At 48.0% G+C, this 9,414-nt stretch overlaps 1 long non-coding RNA gene across 13 annotated transcripts in view; it reads right to left on the bottom strand.

Moving 5' to 3' along the window:
* Positions 1–9,414, bottom strand: part of LOC102162878 (uncharacterized) — a 462,928-nt gene that overhangs the window by 440,171 nt on the left and 13,343 nt on the right. For all 13 annotated transcript variants that reach the window (XR_014816285.1, XR_014816295.1, XR_002335933.2 and 10 more), the window contains exon 3: positions 6,470–6,538. This is a non-coding gene — a long non-coding RNA (uncharacterized LOC102162878). The remainder of the gene's footprint in view (positions 1–6,469; positions 6,539–9,414) is intronic.

Raw genomic sequence — 9,414 nt, 5'->3', positions numbered from 1 at the left:
GCTTCTTGAGGTCACAGTAGGTGTCTTAATTCATCAGCAGTGTGTCCATAGGGTGTGGCACCATGACTGGCTTTCAGATGCCTGATGGATGAATGATCAGGGAACACCCCTTCATCCTGGAAGGATCCAGAGACTGAGGTCCTCAGTGCCCTGAAAACAGAGGCAGCAGAGTACATGGGTACAGCAGGATCTTCACACTTTAGTACCTCCGTGGCCTTGGGAAAATCACTTAGGTCTCTAATAGCCTCAGTTTCTTCCCCCACATAATGGGTATTAAAAGACCCACCTCCCAAGTTGTTGAAGAGGCCACGTCTGTAGAGCCTTGATTCCCACTCCCAGAGTTGCACCCTTGGTAAGAACACAGAAAATGGTGGCTTTTTGATTCATCAGATCATTCCCTGTTTCTGTGAAAGGTGATAAGACATTCTGCCAACCCTCTGCTTTGAGGCTTTGGCCCCCTGAGGTATCTATGTCCATAGAGGCCAGTCCAAGGAAAACAAGTGAGCATTCTGGCTGAAATGAAGAGGAGAAAGTTGATTGTGATGGACAAAACAAGGCATCCCTAAGAAACTAGATCTTGAAGGTCAGGAGGGCTTTAAAGAGGGGCTGCAGCTGCAAACAAAGTTAGCAAGAAAGCGGGGGCCAGACACATGCATCTGCTCTGAGTCCCAACATCGGTTGGTTGACTCAGTCTTTAAACCAGTTCACAGAAAAAGTGATCAGACGCTGCTTGGAACAAATTCATTCTGTAATGAATGGATGTGTTTGCCTTTCACACGACAGGAGTAGCGTAATAGTAAATATTGTGCTATCAGGTTTTCAAGGCGATTTTAAGACAACCACTATGTGAAATGCACTTGGGCTACATGCTTTACACACATTGTCTTTATACTATTATCCACTCGCTAACCCACTCATTCATTCATTCATTCAACAAAGACCTATTTCCAGCCCACTTTCTGCCAGGTACTGTGCTCAGAATAAAGGATAAAATGAAGTAGCACAGTGGAAAAAACACCTTGCCCTCTGAGAAATGCACTAATATCTCTGCTTACAGGAAAGAAAACTAAACTCAAAGTGCTTAAGTGAATGCCTGCACTCCACACCGGTGTTGGTAAAGGAGGCAAAATGCTTGACTGTGTGTTTTCTGGTTTAGGAGAAGAAAAATTAGGAAGTTTCCTTGATGATCTAGGAATATAAACATGAGGACGCGTGTGTCTTGCAAACAGGCTGGGATATTGCGTTGAATCACATGTAACAGGACTGGAATTTTCAGAATATCAGAGAGACACGATTTTTAGTGTTGAATCCCTAAGCACGGCTGAAAACGACTAATGATTGTCAGAGTCTATGACACGGACCCTTTGCGGACAATGTAGTTAGGGTTGAGAAGAGAGAAAAAGAAAGAGGGAGGGAGAAACAGGGAAGGAGAATAAGGTGGCTAGAGATTTTAGGCCTCCTGTAACAGAAATTCAGAGAAAGCCCAGATGAACATCGTTTTAAACTCTTCTCATTGTTCTTAAATTATTCTCTAATTATTTTTCTCGCATCATCTTTGACTGGGGAGAAGGTATCTTTTTCTTCCCCTGTCTTTTCCTAGCATAGCCTAATTAATACTAGATTGATTGAAAGATTGACTTATTTGAACCTTGAGTGAAATGGAGCTTTTTCATTTTCTTTTCTGCTGAACCTGAAATAGAGCATATAGTAATTAGGAAAGGATCCCTTGTTATCAGAAAGTCCCAGCCACAATGAGCTCTTTGTAACTGAGCGAAAGCAAGGTAGATGATTATTTCAGAGCTGATAAAGCACACTCCTTGTTCCCTTCTGCTTTCAGTGATATGGGAGTTCCTTGATCATTATTTCCTCCTTAAGTGAGTTATTTGGCTGGAGGACGTCTGGATGGTGGGCTAAGTGGTGGGTAATTGTCATCTAAGTCTGGCCACAGACGTGACTGATGGCCTCTTCGATGTCTTTCATTGCCCCTGCTCTCTCCTCAATGATCTAGGTTGGCTCGTTTACATTACATTTTTTAGGCTTTCTCTTCTTTCAGGACCCTCCGGTTCACTGGCATGACTTCATTCATTCAGGAACATGCCCAACTCTGGGCATCCAAACAGAGTAAGACAGGCTAGGGCTCTGTTCTCATTGGCTCATCTTCCAGAGTAGGGAGACAGTCCACAAATGCGTACCTTGAAGTGACAAGAGCATCATGTGTGAATGAGAAGTTTCAGAGGGGGAAGAACTACAAAGGCGATGAGACAGGATGGTGCAGTAGTGGTTGACTGGGAGCTGGGCTTCTTAGATGACTCGGTTAAGAAAGGTTCCTGTTAAGGTAACATTTGAGGTTAGGAGTGAGTAGAAGTGCCTTTGAGCCCAGCTCTGCAAGTTATGAAGCAGACGGTCATGCCGGGACCTAAGAGAAGATGTACTAAAGGGACAAAGAAGGACCTGAGGGGTGGACAGCTCTGACACCGGTGTGTCCAGGCCAGGTGAGTGAGAAGGGAGTGGAGGGTGAGATTAGAGAAGGAGGCAGGGCTGGCTTTTGGAGGCACCTGTTGGGGATGGCAGGGAGTTCAGACACCACTCCACAGGCGTGGGGAAGCCATGCGGGGAGCCATGGTGAGTGGAGGGGCAGTGGGTGGGGGCGTCAGGATCTGGCTCAAGTGGAGAGAAGAGTAGAACCAGAGAGACTGGTTAGAAAGCTGCTGCCATAATCCAGGTGAAGGGTGATGGTGCTCTAGCCATGAAATGGAGAGAAGTAGCTAGATTCCGAATATACTTGAGGTAATGGGACAGCTGAGGGGTTGCAGGTGGCATGAAGCAAGAAGGGAATATGTGACAAAGGCTACTGTGACAAGGTGCCCCAGGCTGAGTAGCTTAAACAACATCAGTGCAGTGGCTCACAGTTCTGGAGGCCAGGAATCAAGGTGTTGGCAGGGATGGTTCCTTCTGAAAGCTGGGAAGAAAAGATCTGGTCCAGGTCCCTCTCCTTGGGTGTCAGTGGCCATCTTCTCTAAATGGCTCTTCACATTGTCTTCCCCTTGTGCAAGTCGACCACTCTGTCCAAATTTCTCCTTTTCATAAGGACACCAGTCAAACTGAATCATGGACCCACTTGACTCCAGTAGGACCTCATCTTAATGAATTACATCTGCAGAAACGCTGTGTCCAACTAAGGTCATACTTTGAGATGGGGCTTAGGACTTCAACATATAAATACATCATAAGTAGATACATATATGATTCTTTGTGCTCTTCTGTATCCTTTTAATTTTTTTCAAAGAAAACAAGTAACTACAATGTAGTCAGACAAGGGTGGTGGTAGGTGATTAACTCCGTGAAAGCTCAGAGGGGAAAGAAATCCATTTGGGGAGGTTTGCGGGCTGAGAACTGACATAAGAAGCTTGAAGGACTAGGGGTTCCCCCATGAAGACACTGAGGGAAGAGGCGAGAACATCCCAGGGCAGGCAGAACAGCACGTGCCAAGCACAGCAGTGTGGGGGAGCAGGGATGCTGGGAGGATGTAAGGAAACGTGGCAACAAGGGGTGTGATGTAGGTGAGGCTGGGATGGGAGCCGGGACCACCAGCCCACAAGCCATCTGTGCTCCATGCTAAAGACTTGAGATTATCATACAAATGATGAAGAGCCAAAGATGGGCTGAGCAGGGAACATGACCCCATTTGGATTTTAGAAAATGAACTGAAGGAAGGAAAACCTAGAGACCAGCCTGAGGTCAGGCTCAGACAAATGCAATGACAAGGCGGGTGAAGGCGGGGGGGCGCCTGGGCTTCTCGGAATCCTTTCTTTGCCTCTCCATCCTCTGCCCTCCATGCTCCCACCCCCAGAGCCAGCTGGCTTGAACCCTGCTTCACCTTTGCCACTCTGTGCTCCAGCCCCACTGGCCTGGCTGTCTCTTAGACTGTGCCAGCTCTCTCCCATACCCAGGCCTTCGCCCTGCTGTTCCTGGCACCTGTGCACAACCGGACCCTTGTTGTCCCTCAGGCCTCAGTTCAAAGCCACCTCCTCAGAGGCCATGCTGACTCTTGCCTTTACAGCGCCAAAAGCCTATCTCAGTTTCTGTGTTTGTGCACCTGTTTATTATTCACTTATCCCTGGGGAAAGTGAGTAGCTGCACCGTACCTGTGTCATTCAGGACGACAGCCGCGTGCCTGGGAAGGAGCTGACACACACGAGGGGCTCATTCAATGAGTTGGCAGAAGGAAAGAAGGGAGACAGGGAGGGAACGAAAGGACAGTTGGTGGGGCCAGGGGAAACAAAGTGTGTCCCCCTCTGACCAATGGGGTGAGAACCGTGGAGAGAGGGTGAAGACGCCGTATCCAGACCCTTGGAGTACATGTTTTAATTCTGAAATGGTTGCTTTGAAAAAAGGCTGATCAGTGGCATGGAGCAAGAATCTCCTTCCTACATGGAACACCAGAGAAAGGAGGGAAAAATACCTTTGAAAGGAGACCTAAAAAAAAAAAGTCAAGATTCTCCCAGAACCATCCCAAACTCTACAAAAGGCAAAATCATCATTAGCTCAGCAGTTGAGGATGTTCCTTTGGCCGGCCTATGCGTTTAGGGTCAAATAATAAGGGCATTCCTCTGTCACCAGGCATGGCTCCAAGAGGCTCTGCATCTCCCGACTCACCAAGTTTTCACAACAGCTCTATTTTACAAATGAGGAAAGGGAGCTGCCCAGAGAGAGAGGTCAGGTGTCCTGCCCAAGGGGACAGACCTAGTGAGGAGCAGTCAGGATTCGAACACAGGACATTTGGTCCCACAACCAGCACTCTCCAGCTTTCCGTCACCTGTGTCAGTCAGGATGGGCTGACTGCTATAGCAAATAACCCTTAAATCTCTGTGGCTTCCCCCAGCAAAGGTTTCCTTCTCATTCGCCCACTGTTCACTGAGGCCAGCGAGGTGCTCTGCGGGCCGTCATTCAGGAACAGTTTCCTGGGCCCTTTGCATCTGGCCAGCCAGCGAGCAGGCAGAGGAGCACATGGAGGACCTTGGAGAAAATTTCAGGAGGTTTCACACTCCCTTGGCCAGAACTCAGTCCCAGTGCCCCAAGACGGAAGGGGGCTGAGAGGGGTAGACCAGGCTGTTCCCAGGATGAGGATGTGGTGGGCATCTTACCAAGTGCTGCCTCAGTGCCTATTTTGAAGGACTTCTGTAGGAGAGACCTGGCAGGAGGGGCTCCTGGGAGTCAGAAAACCCTAGCTCCCGCCCTGACTCCGCCAGCTGTCAACTGGGTGACTTCTCGCAAGTCACAGCCTCTTTTGGTCCCAGATTCCTTATCAATACAGTGAGGGAACCCAACCACATGACCCACCTCTGGATTCTTCCAATTCAGGATGTCTAAATAATAAGGTATCATTTTATTATTTTTAATAACCACGGTGCCTTGTTTCTGCATGAATGACCTAGTTGTGCTTCTGTTCAAAATTGCAACCATAATTATAACATTGATTCTGAAGGGAAATACTATCTATTTTCATCTAATACTAAATATCTAGTCCCACCTCCTATATGCATACCTGGGTGGGGTGGGAGATCCAACTTTGTATTTGGACTAGTTACTTGAAGCAATCAATGAAATTGGGGAAAATACAGATATCTATTTCATCATGCCTTGAGCCAGGTTTAAGTTATAAACATAATACTCCACAAGCAGATTATTTCCTGTGATCTGACAACTTCTGCACAAAACAGTACTTACATCTATTAGGGGGCATCTGAGCATGCCAGGTTAGCCAGGTGAGAGCCGTCAAGAAAATATATGTCCAAAGCAGCAGAGTTAATAACTGCTGACTGAGGTTCCGCCGCATGCCCTTGCTGCCAGAGAGCCTGGGTTTCTGAAGTGTGTGATATTATCGTAACCATGGGGATTTTGCAAGGACTGCAGGATGGTTTTGAGAGCTGGGGCAAGGGTCAGGCAGGCAGGGTGGAGAGGTTTGGGGCTAAATAAGATGTTTTAAACCCCCAAGAGAGATGGAGGAGGCAGGTAGGGCCTGCTAGATGAGGTTCCTAGTTTAGAAAAAAAAAAATGAAATATACCAGAGTTGGAGGCCTGAGAGGAGATGAGCACTGCAAGAGGGAGAGTAAACACAGCCCAGGGACCCTTCCTCCTGTCCTTCTCTCTGCCTGATGGCTCTCCCACCACATCCGCTGGAGAACACCCAAGTCAGGCCATTCGTCCTGCCAGTCATGCCTCACCCTCGTCCCAGTGCCATTTTTCCTGAACAACCATCATCCTCCTGCTCCTGCTCTTGCCAACCTGTTCTCTCTCAGCCCAGTGACAGTGCTCTTTATGGAACAAAGGTCTATTCTGTCCCATCCATGCTTGAAAGCCCATGCCCTTATAGCACACAGCAGCCACCGACATGGCTTAGAAGGCCCCTGGCAGTGTAGGGCCACCTGCCTTACGGGCTTCACGCCACCCCACTGTCATCCCCACTCACTGCTGCTGCGTCCAGCCACACTGTCCCTTCAGGTCCTTTGCTGGAGAAGCAAGAGGTCCAGGCATTCATCTGAAAAAAAAAAAAAATGAACATGAACATATCATTTCCAGACAAAATGTGTTTCCAGACTTTCGAGGGACTGCTCTTCAGTGTATTAATAATTGAACTCACGGCTTTAAATTTAGAGACACTTCATCTGAAAAGGTATCATCAGAGAGTTGAAGAAAAACACATCTCGCGTATTACTTGAAAGTGCTTTAGATAAATTTAGTCTCTGTTTTGAGACTCTTGCAACATGCTGACCACGTGTTGGCTGTTTTTGTCATTCCGATCCTAGCGAAGCCATCCCTACCCAGCGCCTGCGCCACCTCCCTCATTGGTATCGCTTTTGCAGCATCCTGGGCTTTTCCTTCATGCACTTACTACATTATACTTCCACGCCACCTGCAGGGTTCCTTGATGAGTGTCTGCTTCCCACACTAGAATCTGAGCACTAAAGGGGCAAGAACTGGATCTGCCTGGTCCTGGATACCCAGGACCCAACATGGTTCCCAGCATGTAACAGGTGCTCCATGCAGGGTCTCTGAAGGAAAGACCGAGCAGACACCCTCCTGACTGGCATTTCCTTTTCATCCCTTTCCCTTCATCCTCTCCAGGCCCGCCTGCTTGCTCCTTCCCCTGGGCTGCTCCCCTGTCCTATACACAGGGCTTGACCACAGGACTTGTCCCATTGTGCTTCTGCTATTTGTGTCTCTCCTCCTTCCTGGACAGGGAGGCGCTGAGGGTCTGAAGGCACAGGACAGGCACATGTTGAGTGTTCCATGAATACTGACTGCATTGAGCTGTGACCTCCGGGAGAGAACTCTGGCCAAGATGCCCTGACTACCCAAGAGCAAGAAGGAACAGCCCAGGGGGCCTGGTGCTGCTGTGAGTGAAGACAGACCTCTCCCCCCGTCTCCTCACCCAGGACCCTTCCGTTCTCTCGCCTAGCACACGGCTCCGGAGCTTAGAGAGAGGGGTCATCAGGCTGGTTTGCTCAGACAGCAGTTTTTGAACTGGATGATTGGGGTTTTGTTACAACAAATTCCTGGGCATACCCTAGACCTACCAAATCAGGGTCTCCAGGGGGTAGAACTCAGGAATCTGTATCTTTACCTCCCTTGGTGACTCTCCAGCAACCTGCCTGGCCGGAAGGCCATCCTGCCATCACCTGAGCTCTTTGAGGGAGGAGATAAAGGGCACGCAGTGATCACCATGACTCCAGGTATGGGCTCAATGGAACATTTGGGGAAAAGCCCCAGGGGAGGTCTTTGCTCCCCAGTTACGATGGCCCCCACACAGACCCAGGAGTCTGCAGCTGCAGGAGAGGACTCTTCTAAGGCTCTGAGAGAGACCTGCACCTCCTGCCTCACCCCCCACCACCCGAAAGAAGGCTAAAGCTGTAAACCACCTAGAAATCACCCTGGAGAAGGTCTCGGGGTTTCAACTGGGTTGCCACTATGATCCTTATCGTGAACATTTCTAGAAAGCATTTGCTATCCAATACTAGTCTCCAGCTTTCCATATGTACTAGTTCACCTAGAAAAACAGAAACAACAAGAGGCTGGTGCAAAGTAGAGCCAACCCCTTGCTGGGGAGCTCCAGAAGGGTACCAATGTGAGGACAGGACTCTAGAGCAGCTGAGAGGCGGGGGCCGGCACAGGGCTAGGCGCTCTCCCTCGCCTCACTCTCTGAGCTCAGAAGTCCTCCAGACACCATCGGATATTCCCCCAAGTGACCCTCCAACCCTGTGGCTGGAGGCTGGAGTCTAGACCTGGCAGCCACAGACCTGCAGACCCAGCAGGGAGGTCACCTGTGAAGCCCTTTTCCTTTGAATGGGGCAGGGGTCCATGGTTCTTTGGCCATGAGGATCAGGCTTAGAGGTGAAGGATGGGAAAGAAAAGCTCAAGGTTAGAATCAGTCCATTGTGATCTGGAAATAACTCACTATTGGACAGCTTATGTTTTATAGTGTTTTGCAGTTTACAAGAGGCATTAAATAGATTGAGCTCTTAATCTTCACAACCTCATTACAAGGAAGCTTATTAGCTTCATTTTGTAACTGAAGTTTTTGGTAACTGGCTAAGGTCATGAGAGTTGACCTAGGGCTCAAACCCAGGTCTTCTGGCTCCAGGATCTCTGTTCTCCATCAACACCTCACATACAGGCAGATGGAAGCTTGTGGGAAGAAAGAATGAATGACTCTTTCCCAGATAGATACTACAGAGGATACAGAAATGCATACTGCTTGGTTTCAAGAAAACCGAAAGAAATTTTCCCCCTCTCCTCTTTACTCACACCCACCCCCACAACCACAGTCAAGGTCGGTTAGCACCTATTATTGGTTTTACAAGAATAGATGAATCATTTTTTCAAACAATGTCAACGATACTTGAGAGCCAACAAAAGGATGGGGCCTCCCAGCGTGTATTTCTAAGGCCCACAGTGTGGCTTCTTTTGCAAAAGCATTCCATAGAAGCTCTAACTTTTAATTCATGCCACCAAGGAGATATTTGATTGTTTCCTGGAAATGCTAATAATGCAAAGCTCATAAATACTAATGAAACACTATAGATTAGCCGAGCTCAGCAAGTAACCTGAGGGGGGGCTAGAAGAGAATTCTTAGATTAAAAAATATAAAGAATATCTTTTAATCAAATTTTCCCCAGACAGGGTTCCCACATGTTAATGAATCTCTCTCTGGCTGTATGGAGAGTAGAATCAAATAATCACCTTTAGGGATCCAGAAGTGAATTATTGACTTAGCTTTAGCTTAAAAAGACATCTGTTTATTCAAAGACCATTTTAGATGCCATGGGATGGACAAGTTTGAAACAAAGGTTGGGAGGGGTGGAGGGGCCTGAAACATTGAAATAAAAACATAATTCAAATGCATGCGCTTATTTC

Source organism: Sus scrofa, chromosome 9 (assembly GCF_054392235.1).
Source record: "Sus scrofa isolate SSC_HxYL_T2T_F1_AM1 chromosome 9, Sscrofa_HxYL_maternal_Yorkshire_Landrace_v2.0, whole genome shotgun sequence".
Taxonomy (NCBI): Eukaryota; Metazoa; Chordata; class Mammalia; order Artiodactyla; family Suidae; genus Sus; species Sus scrofa.
This window is presented reverse-complemented; position numbering and strand designations above follow the sequence as displayed.